This window comes from Prionailurus viverrinus, chromosome A2, assembly GCF_022837055.1.
Source record: "Prionailurus viverrinus isolate Anna chromosome A2, UM_Priviv_1.0, whole genome shotgun sequence".
In the NCBI taxonomy this organism is placed as follows: domain Eukaryota; kingdom Metazoa; phylum Chordata; class Mammalia; order Carnivora; family Felidae; genus Prionailurus; species Prionailurus viverrinus.
Window position 1 is genome coordinate 160,814,393 of NC_062562.1, and position 14,220 is coordinate 160,828,612.

A 14,220-nucleotide genomic window follows, 5' to 3' on the forward strand; every position below is an offset into this window, starting at 1 on the left:
GACAAGATGCAAACAATCTTCTAGATTTTTTTTTTATTTGTGGAAATGACAATACAGGCCCAGTTTCCAGATACCTCCCTTATTTTGTGTGGTGTGTGACAAACCTTTCCCTAAAGTTATTCCTAATTCTATTTCAAAGCACATCTCCTATGTCCTAGAATAGATGGGGGTAGAAATTTACATCACAAGACAGAGAGAAAGCATCTACATTTTCTTCAAGGTGAAGATTTGGCGCTTATCCCTCTGTTAGGACAGGTGCTCAGGTCTGGACACAAGTCATTTTAGCACTTTATACTTTTTTTTTTGAAATCCGTTCCCCTTTTATTTCTTCAGTTTCAGGCAATCGTGGGCTGTGTTTACACTTTTTAAAGATATATAAAATTTATAATTTCAAGGTACGGAAAGAATGCAACAAAAATTCCCCCAGAGTTTTAGGGTAGCTGCGATTTAAAATTCACCTTCCTTTCTCCTAAGTACAGGACAGTTTGTTCCAATATCTTGATCTTTTATAATATCTAGAAACCATGTAAGAGGATTAGGCAGGTTTTTGGGATGGGGAAAGATAGGTGGTCTTTGACTGATTTTAGAATTGCATTTGTTTTTTTTTAGAAATTTATAAAACAGTTGTTTTTAATTCTCCAAAGAATAAGATTACAACCTTAGTATCAAGTGATTGGTCTGCTTTTTTAACTGAATTTGGTTCTTTTATTAGGGAGATTTTTAATGAAAATTATAATTAAAAAATTTGTATCTTTTTAAAACCTGTATAAGGCGTTTTAACAAAAGCCGACTTTCTGGGTACATAATTCAACCTGGCTTCTATTGAATATTGGCCCTTCAGAGATCATTTGTAGGAGGGCCTAGGAGAAATTTTTGGTCCTGATTCCTCTGAAGGGGGGTTGTGAATAGTCATTTTAGTCACTTAACTTTTTATTTTTTAAGTTTTTTTTTGTGTTTGTTTGTTTGTTTTTTAAGAAATCTCAACACCTGACATGGGGCTTTAACTTAACAACCCTGAGATTCAGCTGCACTGACTGAGCCAGCTGGGGGTTCCCCCCCCCCACTTCCTTAATATTTTTCATCTCTAAATTTGGTAGGATCTTTTCTAAGTGGAGGGTAGAAGGTCTTTATGATTTAAAAGATTTTGCTACTATCCAGGGGACAGGAATTCTTTTGTGGTGGGGGGTCTAGGATAACACGTGAAAAGAGATCACATACACTTCCTGAAGCTGGTATGATCATTCCCTGGAAGGTAGGAGCCAAGCAAGCCTGTTGCCATTCTCAGAAAGCTTTCCTGGCTTTCAGCATTTACATGAGCACCCTGTATACTTTGAACCTGGAGATTAGGCTTGAATGCTCCCTGTAAATTTTATAGGGAAAGCTAAGTTAAAACCGGCAAATGAGGGGCGCCTGGGTGGCGCAGTCGGTTAAGCGTCCGACTTCAGCCAGGTCACGATCTCGCGGTCCGTGAGTTCGAGCCCTGCGTCGGGCTCTGGGCTGATGGCTCAGAGCCTGGAGCCTGTTTCCGATTCTGTGTCTCCCTCTCTCTCTGACCCTCCCCCGTTCATGCTCTCTCTCTGTCCCAAAAATAAATAAACTTTGAAAAAAAAATTTTTTTTAAACTGGCAAATGAGGCCAGATTTTCAAGAAAATTCACATTGGATGTGGACGTTTATTTCGACTTAAGTCTAGTTTCTGTGATTTTATTTTGTCAAGGGAGTCCCTAAGGCTAGCCGTTATACTAATAATACAATTGAGAGCGCTCTGTGAAGTTTATTTTTCTTTTAAATATAGCCACTTTAAAGGATCAGTCGTCTGGCCACAGACGGATAGGATCTAACAGTGACTCAAACTAGTTAAGCCTTAATAGCTTAACAGAAGACGCAGGATGAGACAGGCATGTGTGGTACGGCCCCATGATCCAGAAGTTTACCCCCAGGTAGTCTAAGAAAAAAACCTTCACTGCACAGGCAATAAGGATAGTGTGGTGAAAATGGTGTCTTTGGTCTCCCACAAAATTGTGAGGTGCCTCTAATGGGGTTTTGGAGTGATGGGAGGGGAGTGTTCAGAGCTGACATTCAAGAAAGGATTGCTGAAGATGTCTTTGGTGCAGAAAGGTGATTGTATTAAAGCACGGGACAGGACTCTCAGGCCGAAAGAACTGCCCTGGGGGTATGAAGAGTGATTGGTCCCATTCTATGGAATTGTGGGAGGTTAAGGCTAAAGGGAGGCCTCCAGAAGGACTTTGATATGCTAAAGAGGACTGCTAACACGCCTGGAGCCTTGCTGTTGTGAAGCTCAGGTTGTTTTTCCTCTAGTAGGGCATTGACATGACTATAGTAGGGTGTTCCTGGAGGAATGTTATACTCTGTATTCGCCTCAGGTGTTGGTCAATGGGCTGCAGGTTATTTTACCGGCCATTTCCTTCTTGCAGTTTGTTCCCCACAAAGGGGAGGGGAAGGTGATCTTAGGGCTTCAGGAAACCGAATCCATAGGTTTCTGGAGATTAGGCTATTGATAAGATTGCCCTTTTCTTGTAATTTACTAAGGCATTTGTAAACTGATGGAGATTCATGTCCTGTATGACTGATCTCTGTCAGTTAACCATTTGTGTCCTTTCCTTTATTCTTGGGCAGCCAGGAGTGCCCAAGGAATATCACATATATCCCACCTTGGGGAGGGAGTGCTAGCTTGTACTTGGCCTTCAGCTTGCCTTCTGGTCCCTCACCACCTCCAGTCAGCAGAGGTGATAATCTTTGACCCATGCTAGGTGATACTGGAAGGGCTCTTTCTAGCAGTAACAAGCAAGAGATGTTGAGTTGGCAAAGGTTCCTTTGTGCTGGACCCTCTCATGACAAACACCCCCGAGAACTGAGAGCTGGCATGGCCAGAGAAGAGAGTGAGAGAGACATCAAAAGATCCACAGAGAGATCTAGAGAGAGAGGCGGGAGGGAGTTGGATCCCCAGTCTGTTCAACTGGCCACCAAGTTGCACCCCAGTAAGTGGAGAACACAGAGAATATTTTCACTGGTCAGAAAGCTAGGCTCTTAGGACACAGAACAAGAGGAAGGGAAAATATATGCACATGAACAACCTTGACTAATCCTTGGGTCTTTTGGAGCCATATTAATACCTAAGAGGGATGTCCTGTGGGGTTGGAGGCTGATGTGTTATGGTGTTATCTCGAAGCATGGAAGTTTCTTGAGGTTGGCAGTGTAAATCTACCCTGTTCCGTGACCAACTTTATCCTATCACGGGGTTTTACTTGAGGTGGCAAGCACTCTAACAGCTTTTAAGTGCCTGACTCATGCCTGATGAGGTTTTTTGGGGGTGATAGTAGGGTTCGCGGGGTCCGGAGCCGGCGGCCAAGAAAGAATTCTTGAAGACATCTTTGGTGCAAAAAGTGATTTTATTAAAGCACAGGGGCAGGACCCGTGACAGGAAGAGCTGCCCAGGCATCGTGAGGAGAGACTAGTTGTATATTATGGAGCTGGGGCAGGTAAAGTCCAGGGGAAAGTTTCCAATGAGATTTTCACATGCTAAAGGAGACTCACAAGATCCTGGAGGCCTATCTGTTGTCGCTAAGGTTGTTTTTCCCTCTAGCAAAACATTAGCATTAAGGCAGTAGGGAGTTCCCGGGAAGAATGTTTTACTCTGCCAGCCTCAAGCATTTCCAATGGGCTTCAGGTTATAAGGAAATTTAATTTTATCTGCCATTTCCTTCTGCCTTTGTTTCCCACATCAGTGCCCACCAGTTTTGCAGCTCTGGCTTCCAAGAGGTCCCCTAACAGGTGACAAACACCATGAATGACAAAGACAAAGGGAAACAGTGACCATCTCTGGGAGGAAATGAAGGGATCAGTAAGCAAAGAGTACTCCACCAAATTTAACCAAAGAGTTGCTAGGCCCAAAGAGCCAGTTCCGAGATTTGTTCTCCTGCTAATCTAAATTTAGAAAGAGAGAACAGGGCTCTCACCATTCTCACTCCTTCCGACACTGCAGATAGAGATTCCGGGATGCTGGCATGGTAAGAAATGTTACCTTCTACCTGGCTGTTCCTCAGGGTACAGCAGCTGAAATCCACAGACCAGATATCCCAGAGACAATGAACCAACATAAAGCTTTTAAGAGCTAAGGATTGAGGGAGTGTCTGAGGATACAAAGGGGAGGTAGACCATTGGGAAAGTAAAAGGAGATGTTTGGAAAAACAAAGATTGCTCTGTTTGCAGATGAGTTTCTTAGGCTGACTTTGTTAGTAACTCTCTTCCTGGTATAGACTCCTTTCCAATGTAAATGTAGGCAGTTGAGGGGGAGGCCAACAGCTTTTCCTGCATCTGCTGGGTTTTGATTACTGTGAACTCAAAATAATCTTTATGTCAAAATGGCCCATCTTCCGGGCAGTCTGCCCTTGGTCCCTACACTGACATACCCAACTGAATATACTCGTGACATTTGGCGATAAAATTGTCAGAGACCATGCTAGGGATTTTGTACATATACGTACCAGTCAGTGTTCTGATCAGAAGCAGAGGACACAGTCAAAAGTGTTTACTTAGATAGAATTTAGTGAAGAGACAATTAACAGAAATGTGGCTGGATTTAAGAGAACAAACAAGGAATGCTGAGACACTCATGAACTTGAAACCCAGGGAAGCCATTACTATTCCTGGGGCTACAGAGCAAAGGGGAGAAACAGGATTACCAAAGACCATTGAGGGCTGGGGCCACGAAAGATAGGCTGCCTGAGAAGAGCTGGCCATCTGTTGGCATGCCCACTGGCAGAACGTAATCTGGTACCAGAGGATGAGGCTCCCAGGAGGTCAGAAAATAAATCTGGGTAGGAAGAAACTGGGAGGACACACACAAAGCAAAATGTACTGGTGGAACTTAGGATTCAAGGCTCATGTGTGAAAAGGGAGGGAGAATAACATCTTTAAAAATCCACAGAAAAATTAAGAATATCCAATGAGGAGGATGGAGAAGTGATTTGAGATAAAATAAGATGTGCAAAATAAAAATATTCTTGAATAAGAAAGATTAGTCACCACTAACGATGGAGGATGTTGAAGAAAAGTCAAATAACCAAAATTTATTGCATAATCTTCAGTGGTCTTCCTGATTTCTCTTTCAGAAGATAAGACAGCAGGGAGCAAATGCTGAAGCTTTAGTGTGTAGAGAAAGAGAAATGCAGAGCACAGTCCACTTATTTGAGAAATTTTGTAGTGGAAGGGGGTAGAAAACTAGAACTAGTCAAAATGGAGAAATATAATGTAAAGTGTTGTTTTTATACACCGCCCCCCCCCCTCCACTGTGAAAGGTGCAGTTCAAATATATTGGGGAAAAAATTAGCTTCTGTAGACCCAGGAAGTGTCTGTTATTTCCGCTTTTTCTCTGTATCTTGAAGAAATATTACCAGGTATTAATCTTGCTATAGAGTATCAAAATGGTAGGAAGTGTAGGTATATTAAAGTGGGAAAGAATAGAGACATTATTAATGTTTGAATCTGAGAATACATTTGACATCAAAATTGTTAATATCTCATGACATAAAGTTATCCTAATGAAGAATTATGCATTTTGAAATACACAGTTTAAAAATAGCAATTTACTTTGCTCATACTCATGTTCACCCTGAATAAAAGTTGATCCTATGTTTATGAAAGCATTTGGTTCCATACTTAGGAAGAGATATGCTCTGGGTACATCCAAGTATATTCTCAAATTCATTGCTATTGAAACATCAAATACTCGAGAAGAGCAATGTTTATAGAGGAGAATCTGAAGGCAGTACAATCCATTCATTTTTCTAGATACTCTGACCTATTTCTAGATTAAGCCAGTCAGCAGACAGCCAATACCTACATTTAGAGTCTTGATTACCATTGTAAAATTGTTTTCTGAATTGTGTTTTGGCATTTTTCCATGGGGTTACATTGAAGTAAACCTGAAGAAACCTCTGTGAGATTCCATGTTATCTGCTTATGCAGATGTCATCCAGCATTTTGTTCCTTGTGTAGCATGGTTCCCTTTACAAGAGGACTCGTTCGAGAAATTTCTTTCTGGGCTCTGTAACAGGAATCTTATGCTTCTTTAAGCAACTGGCTAGATTTTATTGTTACAGACAAGATGAACCTCACAACTGATTGTGTCTCCATCTGAGTAGAATGCCAGGAATCTTGGAGCCAGAGTTTTAAACACAACCCCACAAAAAGTATTGTGGTTTGTCTTCATCAAAGTGGTATATGGATAAATATTTTTAATCAAATATCACAAAAAGAATTTCATTTAAATAGCAAAGGTCCGCATCCCAATATCTTCTGCTCTCTGGTTCCATCCCCCCCTATATACTTAAATAGTATTTTGTTTACTTCTTTACTTAGAAATTACCTATGGGCTGCTGACTTCTTGATCAGTTTGTAGTTAGCTAACGTCTCCCCCATATCTGGCCTGCTTTTAGAAATGATATCAAATATTTAATTTTTTAAAAAATTTTGTTCCTTTTAATACTAGTAAGTGGATTTGCTATTCTGTGGAGCTTTGGTAATATCTCCTGACTCACGTGAAGCACATGGATATTATCCATTGTGTCCTTTTTTTCTATGTTCTTTCAAACATTTCCATCTCCAAACTTCTGTCAGTTATGTTGTATTTGAGCACTGTCAAGTTTGGTAACACTGCCTTTGTTTTTCTTACTTTGTCTATGTATTTATTTCAAATATTGACCAAAAAAAGGCAACTGAGATTATTTAATTATTTTCATCCTTTCTTATGGCTTCATATATAAGATGAAGAAAAACTGAGGGAAGTTTGGAGAGAAAAATAATATAGATGCATAAAATGTTGAATTTAAGTTCAATAAAATATATAGTAGAGGAAAAAAAAGAATACACAACAGATTTCTCTGATGCGATTTAAACTGCATGTGTGATATTATAAGTACTAAGAAAAAGTTTGGCAATGTCTTAAAAATTTAAGCATGCATCTACTCTGTGACTCAGAAAGTCTTCTCCTATGCATTTACACAGATGCTCACAGCGATTTCATTCATAATAGTAGAACCTGGAAACTGCCCTAGAGTCTCTCAACAGAAACATGACTAAATAAACGGTTGTGCGGTATTTGTACAATAAAATTGTACCTAGCAGTAGAAAGAAAGAAACCATGGACCCACACAAAAGCATGGTGAAATCTATGTTACTCTGAGTGAAGGTAATGTTTGATCACTTTGATAAGAAGTACAAGAAAAGGCAAAATTAATCTCTTGTAATAGAAATTGGAGAAGTGTTCGCATAGGGTTGGGGTTCCTGTTAACTAAGGTGGGTGTTGACTAAGGACACTGATAAGGGTGGTTGCTGGGTTAATAGAAATGTTCTGTATCTTGGTGGGGAGGAGTTTGCATGGGTGAATGCATTCTTTAAACTGATCAAACTGTTCCCTTAAGATCTTTGCAATTTACCTTTATAAATTATACAGCAATTTGTAAAAAAAAAAACCTTCTTGATGCCTACATAATCTGTAACTTATTGGGAGAACGACAAGTGATCATATACAATTTTACTATTCAGTATAGTAAATGCTATGATATTCATAAAAATTCATATAGCATATGAATTGATATATAGAATATGATATAGCATAAAATTTCAGAAATGCTTGAACAGTTGGATTTGCCACAATCCAAAGGGTATGTTTTTAGCAGAGTTCGAGTGGATTATCCATGTGAACATCTGAGATTTGATGTGTGTGTGTGTGTGTGTGTGTGTGTATGCGTGTGAAGTTTCACTTTTCTCCTAGCATTTATCCCCTGATTTTGACATAATTTTTGCCTGATCGTTTTCCTTTTTCTGCATGATCTCTGTGGTTTCCACTTTACATACTTATAATGACGTCCCTATGGTTCTGTTAAAATTTTATTGATTAGCCTAGGGTCTTGAATCAGACTAGGGTTTTGTTTTTGTTTTTGTTTTTTCTCTCTAGGATATTATAAAATGTAGTTAATTTACTCTGGGTGGTTACTGAACTGGCTTTTGATACATCCAAAAATAACAAGACCTACGAAATAGTAACAGGTGAAGGTTAGGAAATGCTTTTTATTCATTCATTTAATGAGGCAGTAAATGGATACTCATTGAACCAACCAGTGTGTATGGGCATGGCATATAGTGATGGACCAGAGGTTTGATCACAGACTTCAAAGCTGACTTAACATACTTCTGAAATGTCCTTAGGTGGCTGATTAAAAACACAATGAAGGCATTTCAGTTGAGTGGAGAGAATAAGTATGGGATGTTATGAGGACCCCTGTAGAGCAGTGGGGAATTGAGGAGTGAGGGTCAGGGAATGTCCTTGCCTTCAGGAAGCACCCTCTGAGCTGAGTCCTGCAGGCCAAGTTTGTACAGACAAGAGAGTTGAGGTACAAAGCCAGAGCTGGAGCGTGACAGATGCAGTATTTTATGAAAGGTCTCCTTTTCTTCCTGCTTCAGCACAGAGCGTGACCAGGCCTGGCGAATCACATCAAGGCTGCAAAATGGGAAATCTATTTCTATATTTTGATATAAAGTGTTAGCATGGGGAAAATAAAATTTAAAATCTGGCAAGAAACAAAATCCCACTTAAAGAAAAGTGATTATAGTGATCACAGGTTTATGAACATCCACTTCAGGAAAAGTCAGTATGTTTCGATTGCAGCAGAGATATTTCATATTTTAGGAAAATAAGATCTCTCTCACATTAGGAAATATTCGTGTGTGTTGTTTTTCTCACATTATTTCCCAGGCAGGGAACTTGTCAGCAGTACTAAGATCTCCTCCGAGGCTTACTTGCACAATAGCTGTGTGTGGCAGGCGCACACATTTTTTCAGTCTTAAACAAAACCTTTGCCGGAAGATGCACAGTCTTACTCATTTGCTATAGAAGCTTGCGATCCTTCATTTTAGGTTTCTTGAAAGGTGAAGTTTTAGTGAGGACCACATATTTATTCTTCTCGTAAAATCCTTCATAAGTTACACTTCAGACCCCATAATAGTGAATTCGAGGGAAGTGTTAGTTCATGCATCACACACTGCATATTTCTAAATCCTTATATATTTTCCTCCAGTCTGATAAATTATATGCTTCAAGGGGTGACAGAATGCTTTCCCAAAGTTTATTGGTTTTTAAATGCCAAGTGGCTGAAAAGTTTTTCGATGATTTTAGACTTTTGCATCCTTTCTGAGTTGAGGGGAAGATTCATCAATTTGAAAGATTCTCTGAGACCCCAGTTGGCAAGCTATATAGCCTGTGGGCTAACTCTGGTCCCTGTGCCTTTAAAGTCTGTGAGCTTTGATGGTTTTTACGTTTTTTAAGTGTTGTTAAAATAAAAAGGAAGAAGAAGAAAAAGAAGGATATGGTACGGAGAGATACTGCTAAGCCTAAAATACTAACTGTTTGTTACTTTACAGAAAAAATTGGCCTCTTCCTCTCTTAGGCCATGAAGCTAGAATGAATATTCAGTGCACATGGGGGGAAATTTTTGGTTATTAAAACTTCAGCGATATTTAGATGATAAAATTAGCATTCTGAATAACTCAAAATGTGTTTTTAAAAAATTCTCTTTGCTGTGTATTTTTGTTTTAAGTTTTTATTTCAATTCCAGTCAGTTCACACAGTGTTGTATTAGTTTCAGGTGTGCAATACAGTAATTCAACACTTGCATCCATCACCCGGTGCTCATCGCCACAAGTACCCTCCTTAGTCCCCTTCACCCGTTTTCCCCATTCTCCCACCCCCCCTCGGCTGTATTTTTAAATAATTAATAGGGCAGTTACACTCAGGTGGCAGCACAGGTTCAAATTGTACTGCCCTTAGCTTTACTAAGCTTAAAGCCTCACAGGTTACATAAATGCAAGGTCAGTTAAAAAACAAAAACTAAAACAAACCCCAAAACCCTACCCTGCTAAGCCTATGTGCCAATCACAGCCAGTAGAGGACCTGTAATAGCCGTGACATACAATTCACAAGCTCCTGTATGTTGATTTTTCAGTCTTACGGTGATGAGTTTGTCAAGTCGTTTTCATATATCCACAAAACATGTATTATCGTGTGACATTTGTCTAAATGAAGGTTGAATTTTAAAAGCATATTGTTTCGTTCATTTTAATTTTTCGATTTTCCATACAGATTTCCAGTTCTAAAAGGTTTTGTAAATATAAGCTGACAGTTTTAGCTTGTGTTTTCTTTCTTTTCACATGTTTTCACATGTGAAACACTGCAAGTGGATGTGGGTCCGATTATGTGAAAAAACAATGCTTCGAGACCTCTGGCAGGGTGCTCACTGCCACTGAAATAAGATGTGCTAAAGCAGACCAGCCTTTCTTTCCTTTTAGTAAACAAGGTGATCCAAACTTAATTATTTCTATTAAAAGCTGCAGAGGAGTTTTTGCTGATGGCCACCATGGGAGCCTGGTTGGGGAAAACGCGTAAGAAAAGAAAATACCAATTTTTGTCAAAATTTGTGGAAATAAAATTGAAGAAATAGGGCAGTGCGGGCACAGATGCTGTATAACAAATGGGCCAGAAATCAAATGTGCATCCAAAACGTGGTGTCAAAATTATCTATGAAACCTTAAATTTGGTATTTACAAATATGCAGTATTAAATATTAAAAATAAAACATGTTGTGCCTAAATAGAAAACCTTTATTCCCAGCTGAAAATTTGATTCTCAAACAAAAGTCAGCATGGGCATGATGATTGTTACTTTGTTAGTTATTCGACATCCAGTAACATCTCTGAGACTGAGTTTTCCTGATTTGAAAAAATAGCAGCGCTCCCAAACTGAAGAGTTTTCCATGTGGCCCCAACAATGCAGTGTGCACTAGGATTCTTTAAATACTAAAGGGATACATAAGGATTAGATGTTGTTTTTATTAAATCAATGGTTGCGTCTCTTCTGATGTTTCTTAACTTTTCCAAATGCTGCTGTATGAAAGGAGACATTTCACATATATTTATGCCTTTATATCAAGGCAGTGATGGGTAACACGGGCACTCTTTTGACATGTTTGAGACTTCAGTGAAAATAATGTCTTGAATGTCTATATGCTTGGAAATGAAAAGAAGTGCAAAAAAATCCCAATTTACTGATGATGTGAACACTGAAGAAAATACCATAGGATACGCATTTGTTCATAAATAATAAATGTGCCCTCTCTGCGAAGCTCACCTTCAGTAAAACGGCACTGTCTTAAATGTCTCAAATTCTCTTGACCTTTCAGTGTGATAGTGAAGTCTTAAATGCAGTTTATCTAAATCTTCTCTAATTATCTTTCCGTTCAAATATCTTTGTATTTGTCGGTATTTATTCAGTTGCTTAAAAAAAAAAATCAGAAAAAAATGAGGAAACAAGGCAAAGAATCAAAAACCCAAGGGTTTCCTTCAGTACGTTCTGGATTTAGAGGCTGACATGTTTCCGCAGATGTGCCTGCTTTGTCTTTTTCTGACGTCCATCCCTTTATAATAGCAAGATGACCAGCAGGGCCTTTATGGAAGGAGAGCCAATTCCCAGTAGTTCTGTGTTTTGTTTTGTTTCCTCCTCTCCCATGTGGCTCATTTGGGATCCAGATCGTAGTAAGCGTCCTGTCTCTTCTCTCAGGACTCACCTCCACACCCCCATTCCTCCCTTCTTCCTGAACCACCCCAGTCCTTGGGAGTTTTTTCACCAGATCATTCCATCCACTACTATTCTATTTATTGCATTATGCTATTGTCTTCTGTTCTCTTGGGAACTTCACTTTATTCAGGGAGGGGGATGTTAGTGGCCGTGCTCTTAACAGTTATAAGATGTGTAACTTAAAAAAAATAGTTTATTTTTGAGAGAGAGAGTGGGAGAGGAGGAGCAGCGAGAGGGGGAGACAGGATCCAAAGCAGGCTCCATGCTGACAGCACAGAGCCTGATGCGGGGGCTTGAACTCATGAACCATGAGATCATGACCCGAGCCAAAATGAAGAGCCAGACGCTTAACCAACTGAGTCACCCAGGTGCCCCTAAGTTGTGTAACTTTTTTGCTCGAAACTCTCCGATGGATTTCCTTCCAGGACGCTTAAAATGAAATACACAACGTTATCATGGCTTACAGGCCCTCCTTGCTCTGGCCTCCACCTCTCCAACATCTTCTACCCTGTTCTTCCTTTCTTGACCGTGCTCTAAAAGCACTGGTTTCCTTTCTGTCCCCAGAACATGCAAAGTATGCTCAGGGCATCTGCATTTCTGGCTTTTCTTTCTCCTATGCATGTAATTTAATATGTACCAACATACACATATAATGCAACTTAGTGTCGAATGAATGTGTGTGTGTGTGTGTGTGTGTGTGTGTGTGTGTGTATTCATTCTGTATTTACTTGCTGCCCCACTATGTACTTTAAAAACAAATACCATGAGAACTGAAACTCTGTGTTGTTTACTTCTGTAACCCCAGTGATTTCAACAATATATTGTCCATCGAGGCTCTTAGCCTTTTTCTAAGTAAATGAATAAGTGAACGGATCAGTAAATGAACACATGTATGATTGAATTATTCTGCCACACATGTTAAAATGAAGTCTCATAAAGTTGGGCGGCCACCCTGGGGCTATAGTGTGGCCTCTGCTCCTCCTGATTGTGGTGGATTAAGAGTACACAGCAGACAACATTTTTGAGAAAAGCTAGATGCTGTCACTCAAAAGAAGGTTGCCGAGAAGGGCGAGAATAGATATCTACCCCTTTACTGTATTTCTTTTTTTCAACTTTTTTTTTTTTTTTTTTTTTTTTTTTGGACAGAGAGAGACAGAGCATGAACGGGGGAGGGGCAGAGAGAGAGGGAGACACAGAATCGGAAACAGGCTCCAGGCTCTGAGCCAGCAGCCCAGAGCCTGACGTGGGGCTCGAACTCACGGACCGCGAGATCGTGACCTGGCTGAAGTCGGACGCTTAACCGACTGCGCCACCCAGGCGCCCCTGTATTTCTTGATCAAATTTTGTCAGCAAGATACAAAGAAGGTGCCCTACCTAAGCGTTAACAGTCCTGACATAAAGCTCAAATAATGTCCAGTGAAGGCTTGAGGGAAGGTGTGGCCATTCTGAAAAGGCAATGGTAGACACAGCTAGGATGAGAAAGCCCAGGAGAACACGAGATCATCGCTGAAGACCATCCAGTTTTCACCACGTTCATCTGTGTGTGTTAGACCAAATATTACCCATCGTGCAGATTGTTGGGACATCTAAATGTTAGACAAAATAGCTTAAATCCTGAAGAAATCTTTCAGTATGTGCCCTACATCAGTAGGTCTTGCATTGCACTTTTTGTGTTTTGGAGGCCAGGAGTGTGACTGAAGAGTACCGATCAGGTAACAAACCCTGTAACTACAAATTGAGTCAGTTGTGCTGTGTTGTGCGAAAGTAAACCGGAACTTCCTGTTTCAAAGCTACTATGTACTTTTTGTCAAAAACGTGTCTTTATTTGCTACTTATCACTTTTATGTATGCAAAAAATTGTTACAAAATCGTTTTGTAAAAGGTAAAATTTCTGTTTTTGTAATTCAAAAACCTCAGGTCAAAGTACAATAGATTAGTAATGTAATATGGTACTTATGTTGTAATTTTTTGTGATTAAAAAAGGGAAGTTTTGTATTTAAAATTTTTTATTTCAGTGTTTAAGAGATCATATAAACAAATATAAAGAGGATGTCATGCGGCATGCACCATTACAAAAACTCAATATATAGGGACAACTAGATTATATGTATGAAATTAAAACACCTGATATTTGAAATGGCACAAACATCTATTTCTCATTTATTTGACTTACATCTTCTAAATGATGATGGTCTCTTGCTTTAAATCTTCCTTGAATTATAATTTTATAAGTTGATGTTTTCCCTATTATTAGATTGTGATCATTTTGAGTGTAGTGTCTATGGCTCTAGACATCTTGTGTTCCCTGTATTATCTTCTCTATAATTACTGTGGAATAGAGGTTGTTTTTTTTTTGAAATATTTTTATCTTTATCCATTTCAAGAAGGACAGAGAGAGCGAGTGGGGGAGGGACAGAAAAAGAGAGGGAGAGAGAGAATCGCAAGCAGGCTCTGCACTGTCAGCATGGAGCCCGAAGGGGGCTCGAGCTCACAAAATGTGAGACCATGACCTGAGCTGAAACCAAGAGTCAGATGCTTAACCAACTGAGCCACCCAGGTGCTCCGGGAAAT

General features: G+C 39.6%; 1 protein-coding gene across 1 annotated transcript in view; it reads left to right on the forward strand.

The window, feature by feature from the left end:
- CNTNAP2 (contactin associated protein 2) overlaps window positions 1–14,220 on the forward strand; it is a 1,382,613-nt gene that overhangs the window by 230,721 nt on the left and 1,137,672 nt on the right. The window lies entirely within an intron of this gene.